General features: G+C 38.0%; 1 long non-coding RNA gene across 1 annotated transcript; it reads right to left on the bottom strand.

Annotated features, from left to right (window-relative positions):
* Positions 1-19197: 19197 nt before the first annotated feature.
* On the bottom strand, positions 19198-20046 carry LOC109369151. Its single transcript, XR_002117820.1, has 2 exons — positions 19546-20046; positions 19198-19392 (listed from the first exon to the last, which is right to left on the bottom strand). It is a non-coding gene; the product is annotated as an uncharacterized LOC109369151 (long non-coding RNA).
* Between the last annotated feature and the right edge of the window lie 6 nt (positions 20047-20052).

Raw genomic sequence — 20052 nt, 5'->3', positions numbered from 1 at the left:
AAAAGAAATGGAGGAAAGCCTGAAATGGCAATGGGGAATTCAAAGAGAAGACCAATCTGCTTGCAAGAGCTCCATGCTCAGCAGAGGGCTCCAGCCCTGCATGCAGGCAGCTGCTCACTGCCGTCAGTGCCCAGCAGCACTGCTGGCAGCCCACACACAACACAGCAATTGCACATTTTGTATAATTCCAAGAAATATACATCTCTGTCTTGAAATTAGGGTTAAAATATTCATTTACCACAGAAGAGAAGAAACAGGCTTTAAGATTTCTGTTCATACAATTTTCTGGAAATCACAATTGTTCCTAGTAGGAAAAAAAAATCTAAGACGTGCCTGCACTGAGGAGCTGCAGAGCCTGAAATAAAATGGCTCGTGTCCTTCTAGTTTCTGGGCAACAAACACCACAGAAAAAGGAGACAGCAGAGTGGGAAGCGCGACTGTGTTCATGTGCTCATGCATAGCAACATATCGCAACTTGTTTTGCTCGAGTGCGCCGAGTATAATGCTCACCCTCTGTCTCATTAAATACATTCTTTAAAACATGCCTGCATGTCAGTCCCTGCATCCATCTTCTGTTTCAAGTGCTCTCCAGGATACAGAGCAAATATTGAAAGAGGCAAATACAGACAAAACAGAGCCTCAGTATGGAAGAGAAGTATAGCCTTTTCAGGCCTAGACAATACCACCATAAAGGCTAAATATTTGAAACAGCTATTTAATTGAGTCTGACAAGAAATAAAAGCAATCCAACTGGACTGATTTTGAGCATGTACTGGGATTACTCCACTACAGTACAATTGTGCTTGAAGTATGCCACTGCAAGTGGATCAGCTCCTATTCCAATTTAAATCCCTTCCACAAGAATTGAGTCCATAACCTCACCTCTCAGTGCTTTGTAATACATACTGTCTAGACAATATGACAAACAACTTTTACTACTTTGCTGCATATTTGGATGCTCTCCTCAAAAGATCTTCGTGCTTTGTACTATAGATATATACACCCAGTTAGGCATTCACCTGCTGATAATTTTATGGTCATTAACTGCACAACAGAGGGCAATAGCACAATACAGGAGACATGTACCATTGTACCACCATTCCTTCCTTTCCTCCCATATACTAATATTTTTATTCATTGAGTTCTAACAAGCAGACTAGCTATGAGTGCACAAATATGCATGTGGCTTGATTCACATGAAACAGTGAAGTTATAAAGAAGCATCCTTAGTTGAAAGAATATGTCTACAAATACTAACTCCAGTGTAAGTGTATGTGGGCAACATACAGTAATGCACAATGGAGAAACAACAGATAGAGATATGAACAGACATGATCAGAACTGAAGGTTGTCTATAGCTATGAACCCAAGAATCCTAACAGTATAGTGATAGTGATCCCCCTCAAGAAATGCCCACTGAATTAAACATATACTAAAAATACTTTGTACTGTTCTGTAGTATTTATTGTAGAAAAACAAAGATATTCCTACTGAATTTGAAATGTTTACTTTTCAATCATTTAAGATCTCTATGTCATTTCTCTACAAGTTTGTCCACTTCACAGAAAAATGTTTTCACTTGTATCAAAATTTAAAGAATTCCAGGCTACCTTACATTAGTGAGATTTTTGCTCTTCGGTATTTACTGTAAGAAACAACCTCCCCTCCTATTAAAAAAATAAATCTAGCAAGGCTGAAATCAAACTCAGAAACACTCAGTTTATGAAAAGTTACCTGGAGATTAACTTTTTGCTGGTAGAGACGTTGTCCAACAAACTGAGGGTTTACATATCACTAACTGTCATGAGGACTATGACAAATTCATTTGTTCCTGAGGTAAAAATATTCAAAGGTAAGAAGTGTCATAATGTGCCATGTAACAGAGCACCATAAAGCCCAGACCTGTAGACAATGCACACCCTGATCTCACAACTGTAATTGCAGGCAGACACAATAGAACATAATAGAACAAAAACATCAGGTTCTCTCTTAACAGCCATTCATTTAAGTATCCATGCAATGGCTAGTATTATCATCATTTTTCTTTTTAGACTATAATACACAATTGCTGCATTCTTATCTCTGTGTTGAACTTGAAAGATTGGAATGAAAAATTACCAGAAAGGGAACAATAGAGCATTAGGATTGGAAATTAAAGGAATGGTACAAGTCTTGCATATTCCTAACCAAGTTATAAACAGGAATTCCTTACTCTTTTGCCTGAAAGTTGCATTTATTTCAATAAATCTACTTGAATTAAAACAAGATTTGAAGCACATAATTCTTAAAATCCTATATTTCTTATATATTCTTAAATTCCTATCTTTTTCTGACTGATTTTTTATTAAGCAAAAGGGAGATGTGGAGTAGCCATGAAGAGAGCACATGGCAAGTTATACATGCAAAAATGAGCTTTTCAGTGAATATAGTCATAACAGTTTTTTTTACAAGGTAGTACATTCAGGATTTAAGACTGTCATGTACTAAAGCATTTTAGCACTGTTAAGAATAAGAATATGTAATCTCAGTAAAAATATCTATCTTAATCACAGCACCAGCAATTTGAAATACAAGATGTACCTTGTAGAGTTAAAGACGAGAGGTGCTAAAACACAGTGTTATACCATGTATATTTTCCCCTTTTTGTTTGCTTTATTTCTGTGATAATGGGAGTTAATTCTTTTTTTCTGTCAGGTCCAAGTTAGTAATTTTCAAAGGGTCCATTATCCTATTACTGAAAAAGAATGTTTGTAGAATACTGGGTATAAGGCTAAGGTAGCTCTGCATTGAAACCCTGCATAATGGAATATAGGATTTAGTACCCAGAAGCTTAACAGTAGTGGGCAGTTAAAGTAACTAGTTCTCCCTGAGAAAACACAGGCCTTAGCACATAGAGTTTTGGTATGAAGTCTTTCATTCCAGTTGAGTCTCTGGGGAATAAAATCCCTCTGCATTGAACTATCTGTACCAGTTACCACAGTAGAACAAAAACCATAAAATCATTTACTGTGTCCAGTTTTTGGCTCCCCTGTTCAAAGACGACAGAGATTTCCTAAAAGGAGTCCAGCAGAGGGTCACAAAAATGCTTATGGCCCTGGAGCATCTCCTGTGTGAGGAAAGGCTGAGGAAATGGGTCTGTTCAGCCTGGAAAAAAGATGACAGTATCTGATAAATGTTTACCTCCTACCTCCTACCTCCCTTTAGATAAACAGATGAGGCCAGGCTCTTCACAGTGGTGTGTAGCAATAGGACAAAGAGTAATGGCCAAAAACACGAACACAGGAACTTCTGTAGTAGCATGCAGAAGAACTTCTATATAGATAAAGATGACAGAGTCCTGGAACAGGTTGACCAGAGAGGCTGTGGAGTCTCCTTCTACAGAGATATTCAAGATCCATCTGGATGCCTACCTTTAGGATCTATTGTAGCGTACCTGCTTTATTGGAGGGTTGGACTCAATGATCTCTTGAGGTCTCTTCTAAACCTGCAAAGATGTTATTCTGTAATTCCTGGTGCGCTTTTGCAGTTAGAGTGCAGATGTATCCTGCACATGCTGCTGTAACAAGGAGGTCACCATCCTGTGAAATATGAGGTTGCGATTTCATATTTTCTGTGAGGTTTCATATATGTGTTTCCACTAAAAAATGATTTGGCATGACATTAATTGAAGATAAATTCTCAAGACTGCAACTCACAGGGGGTTATAGTTTAGTGCAGACCACGTAAGATGCATTCTTCTCAAATTAATACTGACATTCTAGGAGATGCAATTTCCCTGGAATAACCTAGAGGATAAAGTGTGTACCAAAGCTTGAATTCATCGATATTTAATCATTTAACTCCAACAGCTCACTTCGGAACTTCTAGCTCCACCAGAAGTCAGTGAAACCTCATCCGGTCCTCTCAAAACCTAAATCACTTCCTGGAAATGCCTTTTTCCCCCCCCTCACATATGCTCTCTCACACTCTCACCTCTGTCTCAACTACTTGGAAATCCCAGAGACTGAGTGCCTAAACTTTGATAGAATTAATCTCACATAAGTGAGAATTGAGCCATAAGAAGTATGAAAGAATGAAGAGATCACAGACCCTATGAGGCATCCAAAGACAATGCAACCTATACACTACTCATGTCATCAGTTAAACAGTAAATTTTCCCCTTAATTCTTCAAAGGAGGTCTATTAGAACTTTACAATGAGCACCTTTCTCCTTGTACAGCTTTTTTCATTAATCAGAGCTCACTGCGCTGCTGACAGCACCAAAAAAAATCAATTGGTAATAGGACATTTCATAATGAAAATTAATAGATGAATGATAAAATGAAGTTACTCTCCATGTCACCTCTTGTACTTTCACCATAATACATATCCCTAAGTGCAAACTGCTTCACTAAGTGAAGCTCTACAAAATCTATAGAATTGATAATCCTTTCCTTCTGTAATACATAGCCTAGAGGCATTAAATGAAATGCTAAACCGTGCTCCCAAAACCTACTGAAGGTTTAAGTAGCTACTCTGAAATCCCAGAAATATATGGTTCTAATAGTTTTTGTACACAAGTTCGTGCTGTTCAGAGTAGTTCATACCAAGAAGATATTTTGAAAGACTCATTAGATTCATTGATTCAGTCTTACATTAGTTTCACTGATTTAAAATAAAAATGAAAGCAGAATCGAGCTATTTCCTGCTTCAGAACACAGCTGTTCTCTCTAATGGTGTAGTTAGTCCATTTAATAATATTCAAAACATTTTACAGCAGCATATATTAGCAATTTCCAGTTGTCTTTTTTTTTTTAAACAGTTTCCCATCATAATTTGATTTAACCAAGAAAAAAATTCAGAAGAAAAACGTATACATTATGCATGTGCATAATGTCAGATCTACGTTGACATTTCCCTTCATTCATGCAGAGAGGTGGAAGGATTTCCTTCCTGTTACACTGTCCTTGAGTTTTTCATTCTGCTCAGAAAAAAAGTTTTATAGCAATGATCTGACACTATACAGTACTGAAGTGAAGTATGCCATATTGGCGGTAGGAATTAGTCATTATTACAATAAAGTTTACCAATAAACCAAAGTTTCAGAATGGACCAAAAAAAAATATTTTTTTAAACACTCAGGCAACTCTAGAAAAAACTGCATTGCCATACGTAACAAAATGAATACAAGTTTCCTGGATGTGCAACTTAAATTCTTCCCTTTTGTATCCCTTACCTTGATTAAGGTAAGCCAGTTCACAGGGACCTCAACTCTTTTGTCTCTGGGGAAATACTTTAACTCATAACTAACTGAAGTCAGTGGGAGCCTTCTCATCAACTTTAGCTAGGTCTTACTTCTACCACAATACTAGTTAGCAGACACTGAGGAACTTCCACTGATCATAAAAACACATTCACTTCTTTTAAAAAAGACTAAGAAATGAAGGATACGAACACTTTTTGCTTTGCTTACTTCTGTTTTGGTGGTGGTGGTCTTTTTATCATTTTTATCATTTACTAAGCAACACATTTTCAAAAGAATCATAGCTGTTTTCCTAAATACCATTAATGTCCGCAGGCTCTAAATATAGCCTAACCCCTGAAAACAGGATCACTCTTGGGGCAAGGTTACCAAATGAAGATGTGAAGAGAAAGCATTTCTTTCAGGCATCTCAGTGAAATATCACCATTTCATAAAGATGACTTACTGTAACTATTCAAAGAAGCAAAGCCAAAAGACACAGGTACACAAGCTTCATTTTGCTTCTCTGGAGACATTTAACCATGCAACTTATTCCACTGTTGAGCAAGACCTGCTGAGAACCAAAATAAGATACACTGAGCAGAAAGCACCGCTAAGCACCGATTAATGCTTCCATATATTCCCTGCTGGGCATTTGGGCAGAAGTGCTTGGGTTTTACTCCCATCAATAACTCTATCACAAATCTGCAGAAGGCAAACAGCACAGTACAGGGGGCAGTTCAATGTAATTTGAAGGGATTGATGTTACCAGCTATAAATGAGTAAGTCTCATCTGCAGCATATTAATTACAAATGAGGTTTTGCTAGAGAAAAGGACCCAGCATGACTTTACCTCTCAAGGTGAAGCACTCAAGGTTGGAAGTGAGGTTCCTGTTTTTCAGCTGTTCTTACAGGGAAACTACTGAGGGAAATGTTGTTATCCTAAGAAGTTTAGTACTTAGAGTTTCCCAATAAGGACGCCGAGTAGGTTATTAGAAGGAACTGGAAGACGGCAAGACTGAGGAAGAGTTATGAAGACCTTTAGTTTTCCTATTTAATGCAAACCTAATGGATGCCACATTATATTAGCTATAACAGAAATCCACACATTTCTGCTCTGTACATTACTGCGAGTCTCCCTTCTAGTAGATTAACTAGCAGCAAATCACACTAAAAAAAAGCGTTCTTTCACTCTTTCTATAGAATAACCTACAGATTTTGTGGTAGCAGGAGTGACTTGAAAATGTACGCAATTTACACATACAGAGACATACGGAGATTATTCTCTCTTCTGTCCCTAGAGTCCATGGAGCTCCTACAGAAAAAAATAATAATAATAATTTCACACTTAACCTTCAAGCTTATCCTCAAGAAGATGTATATATTTCTGGCATGTTTAGTAAGGCAAAAAGTACATCTCAGCTACTTTTTTTTTTTTATAGTTCACAAATGAATATTTTTTTTTGTTACAAAGCCACATAAAAATCAGCTTCCTTGAGGACCCAAAGAAAGTTGAGGAAAAACGTACTCAAAAATTCAAGTTTAGTTAAAACTGATAAAATACTATATTTGTAATTCCTTTCATAGAACAGTAGTAAAAAAATAATCCATATTTCTTCATTGCTGTGATATATCTACACAAAAAGTCATCCCTTTGTCTCATTAAAGAAGTGCCATTGCATCAAAAAATTAGTTGCTATAGAGAATACCTATTTGAAGGCCCAATCTCAGGTCCTCGTATCCTGATGATCTTTCTATATAATATGGATATTCTTCTGGTGACAAGCAAGTAGCAAAAAAAACTGCCATATTGCTGTTGCATGACAGTTTAATTGGAAGAGTTTAAACTGAGTAAGGGATGAAGCTCTTATCACATTTGATTCTAAAAATTCGAGTAGAGGATCACCATAATACCCCTGGAAAGAGGATTCTGTCTGCAATCAACATTTACAGAGAGGAAAATTTCATATTTGTTATATGTTCCAATATCTCCACAAGTTCCTGAAAGATCCTAACTCCCACCAACCCTGTTAAAAAAGAAAAAATTGTACTCGGAATCTTTAAAGATCAGAATTACAACAACATCAAGGTAATCTTTAATGATCTCACAGAAATGAGTTTAATTATGGTTTACATAACCTTCAATCATCTCTTGAGATCAAAAAGTACATTGTAAAAAGCACAAAGTTCAGCACAGAGAGCTTGTGAGAAAAGAAAAAAGAAACTATTATGGGACAAAGTTAATGGAACAAACAGCAAACATCTCATGCACTTCGCCATTGCCACCTTCCCGCTTTTTGAAGGGTTTTGTGATGCTTTTATTGTCAGATTTTTCTGAGTTTCAGAAATAGTCCTTCAACCGCTCTTAGAATGACACAAGAGGCAAAACTGAGGAGGCACTGGAGAAACCAACTGACTGCACACAAAGAATTCTCAGATGTACAAATTAAACACACTAAAGAAATCAACACTTTCTCTAATCTGTTCAGAGATGTTGCTTCCTAAAACAAATTGTGAAAATACTCTAGACAAGAATAACCATTAAGTAGTTGAAATTACCCATGAAAACAAATGCTGTTTTAAGCAAGAGGCGGCAAATTTTGATTCTTTGTAGCTGTCAATGTCTCTCACCGCATCTCTGATACTCTACACTACATATCCATTACATTTATTTTAAATGAAAGGCTAGGTCAGAGTGGAAAAAAGAATACTCAGGTGTCAGTTCCAAATGTTGATAGCAACTCAGAGAAGTGCATTTTAAATGAATTTTCTCCAACACTTGAAAGTAATCAAATTGGATGGTACGAACCAGATATGAAGCATGTCTTCACATCTGAGAACTCTAGCTAGGCAAGCAAGTAGGAAAGCAGTGCACTGGTAATCTGTCTGTAATTCCATCTCCTTGTAGAAACTGCGTGCTCTTCCTGCTAAACACTGCAACAACAGATATTGCTTTCTACTAGGTTCCTTTTTTTCCAGTGTCTGACCTGCCCACAATTCTGACTACAGCACCTTTATCTGCTATCCTGGATTCTATCAGCAGGTCATAGATCAACAGATACCTTCCCACAGTGGAGTTACTAGGATCAGAGAAACAAGACTTTCCGGTTATGTCTGCACTCAGTTCCTTGAAAAGCTGAGAGCAAAGGAATGGAGGGGGTAAGAGTCTGAAGGACAGAATAGGACAGGACACAGCAAGCTAGGCAGCCTACCTTGACAGCTCCCAGCACCACTTCTGCCTGCAGAAATGGAATCTGGTGTCACATCAGCAGTGAACATTGATGCAGTTAATATTCAGAGGAGTATAATGAAAACAGGCACAAGTAAAAAGAAAGGTGTCATATTGCTCCTCTCTTCAGGGTTTGGTCACTTGATTTCTATTGTCTCAACTAACTAATTACCCTAAGAAAGGCTTGTTGGCTGGCAATATCCAGGAGAAAGTATGACAAGGAAAAGGAGCACTATGTAGAAAGGTGTAGGAAGTTTGGAAATAGACATGGTGAAAGTAAACAATAGAGGGCAAGATTAAAATAGAAAACCAGAAGAGCTGGATGAGAGAAAAGGATAAAAAAGGGACAACAGGGAAGGAAGCAGAATTATGCAGAGAAGAGTGAACAAGGCACTTCTATCTTGAAGATAGAAGAAAGATAAAGTATGTAGAAGATAGTGATAGAACTGGGACAATGAAATAGCAAGAAAAAAATAACGGGGAAATTATATGGAAGAGATGAACAGAAAACATAAGCATATGAAGACCATTAAAATAAAAGGAAAACAAAGAAAAGCGTCATAAGAAAAGGACACACATTATAGTGATACTTGCTTCCAAGTCATCACATCCTTTTTAATTACCTTCTTAAAACTTCCAAATCTTATATCTATATCTCAAGACAAATCAATTTTCAGTGGTTCAGCAATCAATCCATTAGCAAATTAATGTATCCACTTAGAGCTCTGTAAAGTTGCTAATACTTTCTATCCTCTTAACAGTGGTCATAATCTTGACACCATGATGATTAGAAGTGTAGGAACTTAACCTGGTTTAATTATAATGATAGGTGCAGCCACTGCTCTTAATTTTGCTTGTGCACCATAAATAAACTTGCTGATCGTATCTAAGAGTCACAAACAATTTCCATCTGGTATCTGAGATGGTGACATGTTCATCTCCATATTCATCAAGTGGTATCCATGTAAACAAGAAAGCCTTGCTGATTGCTTACCTTACTTCTTCTGTAATGAAATCCTTAACCCTTAGGATCTTCTAACAGCAGGTCAGACTATCTGAACTTCAACAGGCACAAAGGGAAATACACCCACACTCTTAACTAATTGCCATTAATTAGAGGTAAAATTTCTCATAAAATGCTAATCCTTTCTGCTGCCAAAGGGGTGTGTTAGATGCTGAAAAAATTGAAATAAATTATTACCATTATAGAGTTAAATGAGCTCATTTAAAGAACAGTAAAACGTACTAAGCAGTAATAAAAATATCACCTCCATCATATATTTTCCCACTTTTTAAGCATGTAATTTGTCATTGGTCACAGTTCCCTATTTATCATTATAATTTGTATCTGGAAAGCATCGTACAAGGGCAGGAAGGCAAATAATAGTAATGAAAAACCCATGAAAATTACATTCTACTAAACAAGATCTGATATTGGTATTCTGTTGACAGAGCCTCCTAGATCTCAAACAAATGCCTCAATCAACATTTATGAACTGCTGGGGGCAGGGAGGGGGAGAAGGGGGAAGGAAGATGATGTAAGCTTCACAATTGTATATTCAGATTAATTTGGAATTAAGAAAATACTGTTAAGGGTTTTGTTTCTTTTAAAATCCAATAGTTTGTCTTTTAATTTTAAATAGATTAAATATATAAATAGTTACATTTTAGTGAAATATAAGGGTCATGCTGAAAATTGGGCAGGATGATATCCATTGGTCCACACAAGAAAAAGAGTTTAAGTAATTTCTGATATCTAATTAAATTGCAGATTAACTTGAGATCACAGTAATTTCAATGTTGTGGGATTTTTAAAGTAATATTCCACAGAAGGAATGACTCGCTTTCAATAGATTCACAAGTGCTTGGGTTAAATAAGTTATGAAGCTCAATAAGACTTTTTAAGAAAGCAAATCTCCATGAGTTTCCTGAACCTACAGTGTTCTGCAGCAGCATCAGGTCAGTCACTTTTCCTTGCTTCATGGTCAGATGACAGCTTACTTGGATAGTTTTTCCATGGAAGCCATTTTTTTTATTTTCTTTCATATTATTCTAAAGGAGCATCTACCCTCTTGTAGATCTCAGCATATAATTCATCAAGGTTCTCCTCAGGTTGAAACTCCCTGGGAACAGCAGGGAGGAACTGCTGAAACTTCCCGGGCTGCACAGCATTCCCTTTCCCAAATCAATTCAGATGATCTATCCCAAACATCTTCTTGTCTTTCCAGAAAGAACATAACAGAACATCAACAGAATCTGCCTTCGATACTTCTACACAGGCAACATTTACAACCCAATGAAATTATGCTGGCCCCACATATTTACAGCAGGTGTTATGTTTGCTATATATATCTACAGAAGTGATGAGAAAGACTAATTTCTCTCAAATTACATGAGCAAAGCAGATGAGGAAACACAGTTCTCTGATCATACAGAAGCTATCAGGAAGTCAGATCTCAGTCTAGAAACACGTCAGTAGGTGCAAGAGCATTCTGCAGCTGTATACATGGCAGCAGGAGAACTCTCTACCAGCTAATCCACAGGACAGAGGAGCAGGCAGAAGCTATGGCTGTTAGAGTACTTCTATTATTTAGCATTGCTGAGTTCTTCCACAGGAAATTACCACAGCCAGCAAAGAAGTAGTGCACTTCAGTCTACCTCACTTACGTTAGATAACATTTTCACCATAAACTTCTCAGATGATATATGCAGACATTTTCTTTTTAGACTGTGTCAAATTCAGGAATGACTGCTTAGGGATAGCCTGATGCTACATGGACAGACATGGAACTAAAATTATTTGTTAAATCATCAGATAAGGCTAATCTCCTGCTCATCTCTGGTTCTTTTTATCTCACTGCTGATGTTTAGAGGAGCAGCTATACAGGACAAGAACCTACTGCCAAGTTGTGCAGTAAACTGCACACAGCTTAAGCAAATATACAGCCTCCACTTCTGCTTTGCCCTGCTGCTAAGCTACTTTATGTTTCCCACATATTCTAGAAAGTCAACCAGCTATCACAGGACAGGCAGATGGAAACTGAGGTTGGGACCGTCAGCAATAACTGCCTACTCTCAAGTGTCACCTGAAAACAAAAAAAAAAAAAAGAAGCAGATTTTCGTAGAAACATATTAGAAAATGAAGAGTGAATTTAGATGCAAAGCTTAGAAGTTAGAAATGGTATGTGGTTATATGCACATGCTCCCAAGAACACAAATACATCTATTTATCACAACAGTCTACTTACTTAAATGAACTACCCATCAGTAATTTAGTATTTTTTAAGACAAGTTTTGAATGATTACAATCATAGAAAACACAACCTATTAAACTTCCAAGCACATATTGCACAGGCACACAAGCAGAACGTGGTCCACATCACTCAAGTAACAAGCAAACATCCCCATTTTTTGTGCAAGTTGCACCTAATAATTAATGTCCCTAAAAACTCACTGAAAAAGTCACAGTGACTCGAATGCATTTAAGATATTCCAGTCAGAGAAAATGAAGAACTGCATTAAGGGAAAAAAAAAAACCACTATCTTATATGATGGATATCTTCTCATTACTATCATCACCATTACTTACGATAATCTCCCTTCAGTTATTAAGCTAATACATTTAGTCTGTATCTTATTTTTATTTGCTCTTAGCTTTTGGCACAGGAAGAAATGGAAATTAGACCTAGTGGTAGAAGACACTGGCAAGATTCAAAAAGATGCCAGGTATCACAACCATTTCAGGCAAACTGTAATAGGACAGCTTACAAAATACAATTCCATCGCTATGCTAAAGGACTGTGTATTTTCTACTTCAGGATGTTTTAAGACAGGAGTATTTCATACTAGCAGAAAGTAAGCTTCATAACTAAAATAATATATTCCTATTCTCCAAATGATGAGCCACAAACAGAACTTTTCTGTCAATATCACTGAACCCACAGTGAACTTTTATTAGCCTAACTATTCCAGGTATATCTGACCTAATAAGCTACTCCAGTTTATAAGTTAAGGTCTTCTAAAGGTCAGTCACATTTCATTTCTTCAGTTACAAAATAAGAGTAGTCTATGAATAAATATACTAAACCATGAGGTGCTTATTTACCATGAGTAATGCAACAGTAAGAGCAGCAAGCTTCTAGAATACAGTAAGCAAGGACTCGTTCAAACGTAACAGCTATAGGCACAGAAACAAAGGAAAGAAGCTACTTACTTTCAGAAGGCCTCAGGTATACAGGGATTTCCAGCAAGGTACCCTCACCTCCACTGTAACTCTTAAATGAGGTCAGGGAAGCTGTGGATCCTGGCTCCATCCCTTCCAGTCACTCAGGGGCATTACATGCAGCTGAGCACCCCTGGGTTGGCCCTGCCTTCCCACCAGATACTCAATCACTAAGCTGTAACTTAGCATTTCTGCTACACCATGATAAGCTAAATCAGTATTTTAGATTAATAATGTAATATACCTGAGCCTGAACACAAATTATCAGAATTCTCTGCTCAGCTGAGATGGAAAGCAAGTCCAGTGTATTTGTTACAAAGCCTTTCACGTCCAGCTGACTTTAGCAGGCCAGGATTAATTGCTATATTGCAGAGAATTCAACTTCAATTATTATAAACAATATTTTTTACCATAATTATTGTAAATAATTCACTATTTCCACTGAAATCACTCTTGGTGTGAGAATTAAAAAAAAAAGCCCACAAAAAAAACCCAGCATATGTAATGCATTCTTATGTGCTTCCCTGCGTAACTATAATTCTACAAGAGCAGTTTTATATACAGAAGCAGAGAGCAAACATTGCCCACAGATTTGTTCAGGTCAAAAAGGAAATTTTGAACACAAGCGAAATCCCAAAGCCAAATTCCTGGATTCATATTACTTCCTCTTGAATCTGTTTAACTATAACAGTATCAGGCAGATTTTGTTCAGAAAAACAGTTTCAGAACTGCTGCATTTAAACTTTGAATAATTTTGAATGCCTATCAACCACTCCACATTGTGTCCTATACATAAGCAGTTTTTTATTTCAATGCTAATATAAACTAATTATTAACTGCTGATATTTTGGTAACTACATACAGCTTCCCTTTTCTTTAAGGCCTTGTTTGTTGCTTTTTACCTAGAATGTTTGAAATAACAGAGCAAAAGATTATTTGAATAACAGATAAACAGAGAAAAAAAGAGCTCAATTATATCATTTCAGAAACCAAAATATCAGCAATCAGGGATAATGCAGGCAATCTTGACTTCATTTTGAAAAACACGTTCCTTTCAGTTTCAAAGGCAGGAGTAGCTGCATTAGAAAAATCAAAGTGGCATAAAAAATAAGGTTGCAGTGTTTGGAACCACAGGTGCATATGTGCATAACACCCCTACTCAGGACTTGTGCTCTGAACTCCAGCAATATCCTTATCTGAGAAGCCCAGAAGCTTCTACTCTCTCATCATTCTACTCCTCACACAGGAAGAAAAAGAAAAAAAAAAGCACTGATGTAGAATACAAGAATATTTAATATTTATCTGGCTGTATTCAGCCTCTATTCATAGATAATGTATAGGAACTGGAGCGTATCCAAATAACTACATAAATAAGTGTCACAGGACTGCACACACTGCACATGGGCAGTGTTATCGACCTCGACATGTACCAAGTGCACATTCCCAGGAAGCACTGCAGCTGCTGAATGCATGCAAACAGCCAGCAGAATATATGTACAGTAGATTCCGGCATACGACAACAGGATTGCAATTTGCAGCTTCTCCTGGCACTGAAAAAAGACTGAGCACTGCAGTGTTAACTGTTGAGCCAATGTCTTTCTGCCTGACCTTCATATTCTGCACTAGAAACTAGCCAGAATACTGCAGCATGTCTAAGATGTGTACCTCTCAGGCATTACGCTGCTCAGCAGGCACAACTGCTAGACAAAATTTCGCAACATCAACTGCAAAATCCTCAGTTATTTTCACTAATGGTTTTTGTGCAGCACTATCTGTGTGTAACATTTGTTAATAATGAGTTTTTCTACTGCTGATGTAAATTTTTTTCATGGAAAATGTCATGTACATTTTAAAAAATATATGCATTTCATCATTTTCCTTTCTTTATTAGTTCAGTGATAGTTTTCTGGTGCCCTACGCTATAAACAGGTAACGTTAACACATACTGAGTGTTATTGTGAAACTGCAGCCATTTTCAGGTGACGTTTTCACTCCAATATCACTTTGCATCTAAGCCTTAAGACTCCATGCATGGATAAAAACATTTATATAGCACGCATACAGATACAATAGGTTTTTCAGACATTGTTTTAATAACTAACAGTGAAAATGAGTGATTAATGGTGAAGGAAAGGAGTTTTCTTCAGTTCTGAGGCCACCTGATTTATGCCCTTGACAACCAACAGCACTGTAATTACAGGCTTTCAAAATAATTGATGCTCTCATTGGAAAATTAATGTTGGACTTCAATATTGCAAAGATTAAAAAAAAATGCCTCTTGTGAACTTGAAACATCTAGGAACACTCTGAAAATAAATATTTTAGTATTTTAGATACTTTTCCTGTTACCTCCTATGAATAAGTCACCATCTTGCTTTTATCACTGAATGCTAAATTTCTTTCACAAAGCCATGCACACGGTTTGTCTTGTTCACAGAATTTGAAGCATACATTTTTTCATTAAAATCTACTGTAATATTGTGTTAGTGCACACTACTTTAAGAAAAAACATTTTTGAGAGGGAAGATATTTAAATCAGAAAACCATAACAGAATCTGAGAAATGGCAAAACTAAGGTCATATACAAACATGCAGTAATCAGGACGGGCTAGATTAACATCAGCTGGTGACTGTAGCAGTACTCCTCCAAATGTCAGATGTATATCAGCACTTTTCTGATATGGTGTTTCATACAAACTTCAGGGCAAACAGGGATCCTGCTAGACCTCTGCATTTCCATTTAAAACAGTGTGTACTATGGCTACTTACACGGCTGCAGTTTTCCACTCAACCTCTGCCTCAGCTCGTGCAGCAAATGGTTGATGTTTAATTAGCTGCAATTAATTAGAAGCAACTTGCCCAGAGTCAAGCAAAACGTATGTGGCAGAAAGCTACTGCAGAAATACAGATTTTTAATTCATTGATATATACTTGAAGTTGCATATAAGAGCCAATGATGTTCCAGAAGCAGTCTGCGATTTTCACATTCTCTGATGTATGCAGGTAACCACATATAAGCTAATATTAGCATCAGAATAAAAGCTTATCAGGCATGTCATACATAAACTCATTTTACCATATTCCACATCAGCCACGCACAATGCAGCTTCACTAAAAGCCACATAAACGCTCACTGCTAAACGTGACACAGAGGGGAACCGTTCATACAAACCACAGTCCAGCATTATGCTTTCACAGCCACTCAGATTCCAAACCAAAACAGGCCCAAGGCCAAAAAGCACCGGCACATATGTCTGCAAAAACACTATATAGGTGTGTTCATAGATGGTATTTAAAGCCACAGATTCAGAAGAATGATCCCATCATGGCTCATGCAAAACATGCAGAATTCCTCTTCTAGACCAAACACTGCAGTGTAAAAAGCAGCAGAGAAGACAGGAATCATTCAGTCATATGCTGCTTTAAAGCTGTGACCTATATCTAGTAGTTAAAGAAAAGACTTCAGAAAATAGAGCTTTACAGCAACAGGAGATTATATGGCATGGTAGAGAAACAATTGCTTGATGCAATTACAAATTCAAAGCAGAATTTAACTCTTCCATCTGCACTGTGGATCTTCTGTATGTTTTAAACATGTTCCACTATGGATCTCCCAGTACTGTCAGAGACTTTTATCCAAGAGTGCTCTGCGCTGCGCACACGGGAGTTATAGGTGGGTCAAAAATTTTGCTTTAATGTGAAAAAAATAAGAAAGAAGAATCTTGAATCTACTAAAACCTAGTGCTAATAAGTAAAGGGATGTCTTTGCTATCATTCAGCTATCCAAATTTGTTACATTTTCCTTTGATTTTTCCCATTTATTGGGTGCATCTGCAGGATCCTTTGATAGGATGCTAGAAAAGATGTTGCTTTGTGGTCTGACATGGATTTTGTCTTGGGAGCCACCATTTTGTTTCCTCCAAATATCAGACTATATCAAAGCAGCTGCACCAACGTTTAGAAAGCCTGTCAATGAAATAATTTTAAAAACTTCTACGTCACAACCACAACAACTCTTTTAATGTATGACTGTAAAATAACCAATATCTCTCACTTGCACAGAGCAGACTTACTTACGGAGTAACACGTGAATTCAATACTCAAAGCAAATTCCCCTGACCAGACATTTTCCTGAGGGGTTGAGGGAAAAAAGAAAAAAAAATATATATATGTATATGTGTGTGTGTGTATATACAAATACACACACACACTGCTGCATTTCTGAATTCAGTTGTGTCAAGCAAAGCAGAACAGCAAAGACCAGTTCCCATATGCCACTTTTTCTCCAGAAGAGGATTACTGTTTTAATATGATCCCATATCGTCTATTCCATGCTTAGTGGGGGGGAAAAAAAGCAAAAAAAGCAAAAACAAAAGCAAGTAATCCATCCCTACAACATGAAAGTGTTAGCCCTGGTCCATGCCCTAGAAATGACCTTTGAGCAGGAGAATTGAGGGGCAGCCAGAGGAAAGGAAGTTTCCTTCTACTATCAAGCAACAGTAACTGCAGTAACTTCTGCTTTCTACAAACCACTCAGTGCCACTGTCTGATCAGTGGATCTGTGGAGCCAAAGATCTGTTGGCTCTCTGCCCATTCTATTTCTTTTCAAATTATTTCATCCTGCATCTGGAAGGGTATTTATCCAGTGATATAGCACAGATCCCTGTTCATGTAGTATGCTTTCTTTTCCCATGGAGGCAGTGACACTACAGTCACTGCCTGTGCCCAATGCTTACCAAAGACTAGGAATAGACAAACTTTGGTTCAGAGGGAAATGAGTAGCTGGATAAAGAGCTGATGACCTGCAGTTGAGTTATCTACAGTGCAACTTTGCCAACACACCAGGCTATGGTGGAAAGTCATTTCATATCATGTTTCTAACAACTGTCATGATTGCTCTCTGCCTGAGAACTGCAAGGAACAGTTCTTTCTTCAGTTAAAAAAGCTCCATCAATAATACTTCTTTAGCAGGAGGATGGTTTTGCATCAAGAAGAGTTTTTACAAATCAGCTTGAAATCACCAGAGGCACTCACTGACAGCCAAGTTTTTTTGGTTTTTTTTGGTTTTTGTTGGAGCAAGAATAAATCTCTCATTTTAAAATTGTATTCCAGATGAGTCAGAAGAGGCTTACACTCTAGATCTTCGCATTTTATCTTCTAGTTCCCTGACTTTTCCGGTACTTAAAATTCTTTCAGGAACTCAGTTGGTCTTGCTGAAGCAAAGCATAAGCAGTTTTATGCTTTAAAAAAAAAAACAAAAAAAAACAAAAAAAAAAAAAAACAAGTTTTCTGCTTTATGCTCACATATTTCCATGACACTTTCTTGTTACAAAGATTGTTCGAAGGTAGGTAAAAAGCCATCAGCATTAATACAGATACCGTACTTATGACTATCCTGCACATAGATAGTATGCATAAGTCATGCATCATCATACTTCCTTCTAAGACTATCTTGACCGAGATAAACAGGAAGCATTTTCTGAACATTTTACTACCAATACTTTTTACTTTGGGAAACCACATAGCTGAGATAGTCTTTAACACAGCGGCATATCCTTGGCCAGTGCTGACTACCTGTTTCCCCCACCATACAGCCACCTTCTTTAGGAATATGCATGTATATTATTTCCTACAGTTGTTTCACTTCTGCCAAATCATGTACAAGCCTCCTCTTAACTCCCTCAACCAGTACATTTAGAAAACAGTGAGATACAAAACCAAAGAATTAACACCAATCTTCCTGCTCTTACAGCATTCACACACCTCATACCACACACCTATTTATAGCAAAAATTTGCAAAATAGAGGCTGGCTCCCTGTGTTTTACTGTACCTGTCACAGTTAGACTCTTAATTGGTCTTTAGTTACTATAATAACAACATAATTAACAACAGCTTTTGTAAGCTTCTAGAATTAAGTAACCATGTGAGATCTCAGTTCATTCTACCACAAAGCACCCTATCCTTCTTATTCTTCCAGAGTGAAGCAATCCACACGGTAAACAAAATACTCATCAGTAATTTTTGATAGATTGAGCTCCTGACTCATGACTCCTGAACAAGTGAGGCTGATACAGTAAGTGCAACTGTAAGTGGCTAATCAGTCATTAGCTATACAACTGGGAAACAACAATTTGACATTAGCAAAATCTTGCTGAACTTTTGCTGTTTTATTTGGAGTAAGCCAACAGCAAGGCTAACAAAAAGGGACATTTTCAACTGAAAGGCTAGAATACTAACTGGTAAGAACCAAAACCAGACACTCACACACTGCTCAGAATCATGCCCTGGAATTTGGCTGATAGCCAAACACTTATCTCCTCTGCTCCTGGAATCCCTCCTGGGTACCTCCTCTGCCCAGAGCCCCCACTGCCTCCTCTTCCCCAGTCACCATAAGCCCCTGGTACCTCTGAGGCCAGAGAAGCCCCAGAACTCCAGGCTGAGAGAGCTAGGACCAGATTACACATTGGCATGGCAACCTGTTGGAGCTCTGAATAGTCTTTTTCAATGACCTGGAGTCACATTATGGATTTGCTTTCCATACTTTATTGCAGGCATGAAGAGTGACAACTGCATTTTTACATTTAAGATCTTGTGAAACTTTGTTTGTCTGAGGGACTGCTGGAAAAAGAAGGGACTGTTGGAATCTTCACTTCCTCTGCCACAGCATGCTGGCTACAGCACTAAGGTCTGAGCAAGGCAGCACATTATTTCCCATACTCTGCAAAGCAAGAGGGACAAAAAATGAAACAGGACCTTTTGAGTCATGCTTCTTTCATTGAATGGTAAAGCTAAATGCCACAGCACAAGCTTACAGGTACAAGATGATCTCTGCATACATCGTTAATGTGCTATAGTGGAATGACAAGGCTACCTCATTCACAGAAGTCTGCAGGCCATATCCAGGATACTTCTAATTGACATCACCAGAAGTTCGCCTGAGAAAAGGCTGCAAGCTTTGATCCATAGATAGGATCTCAAAGTACCACACTTCACCATGGAAACAATTGTTCAGGTTAACTCCATTCCTTTTACGGCTGCAGCGGGAACTGCACCACGTATTCCACGCATTAGAGAAACCACACACTCGGTTTTGCCCTCGGTCCCATCCCCACCCCCTGATGAGCACGAGGGCCGGGTGAGGTGTCATCAGCGAGCCGAGCTCACGCAGAGCGCATCCGCACGAGAACATCGGCCGTATAGGAACACTGTTCCCAGAGCCATTCCACTGCTGTTTCCCAAAGACCGAAGCTCCAGTTTCACCCTGGATCAGCCCCGTGCATCCCCACGCCCGCCGGGATCCCGCGCAGGTGTCTCAGTCCCCCACCGCCCATCCGCCGCTCTTCCGCCGGCTGCAGCCAGAGCTCCCCTGGCTCTGAAG

This window comes from Meleagris gallopavo, chromosome 10 (genome assembly GCF_000146605.3).
Source record: "Meleagris gallopavo isolate NT-WF06-2002-E0010 breed Aviagen turkey brand Nicholas breeding stock chromosome 10, Turkey_5.1, whole genome shotgun sequence".
Lineage (NCBI taxonomy): Eukaryota > Metazoa > Chordata > Aves > Galliformes > Phasianidae > Meleagris > Meleagris gallopavo.
Note: the sequence above shows the minus strand (reverse complement) of the source record. Positions and strands in the feature narration are given on the sequence as shown.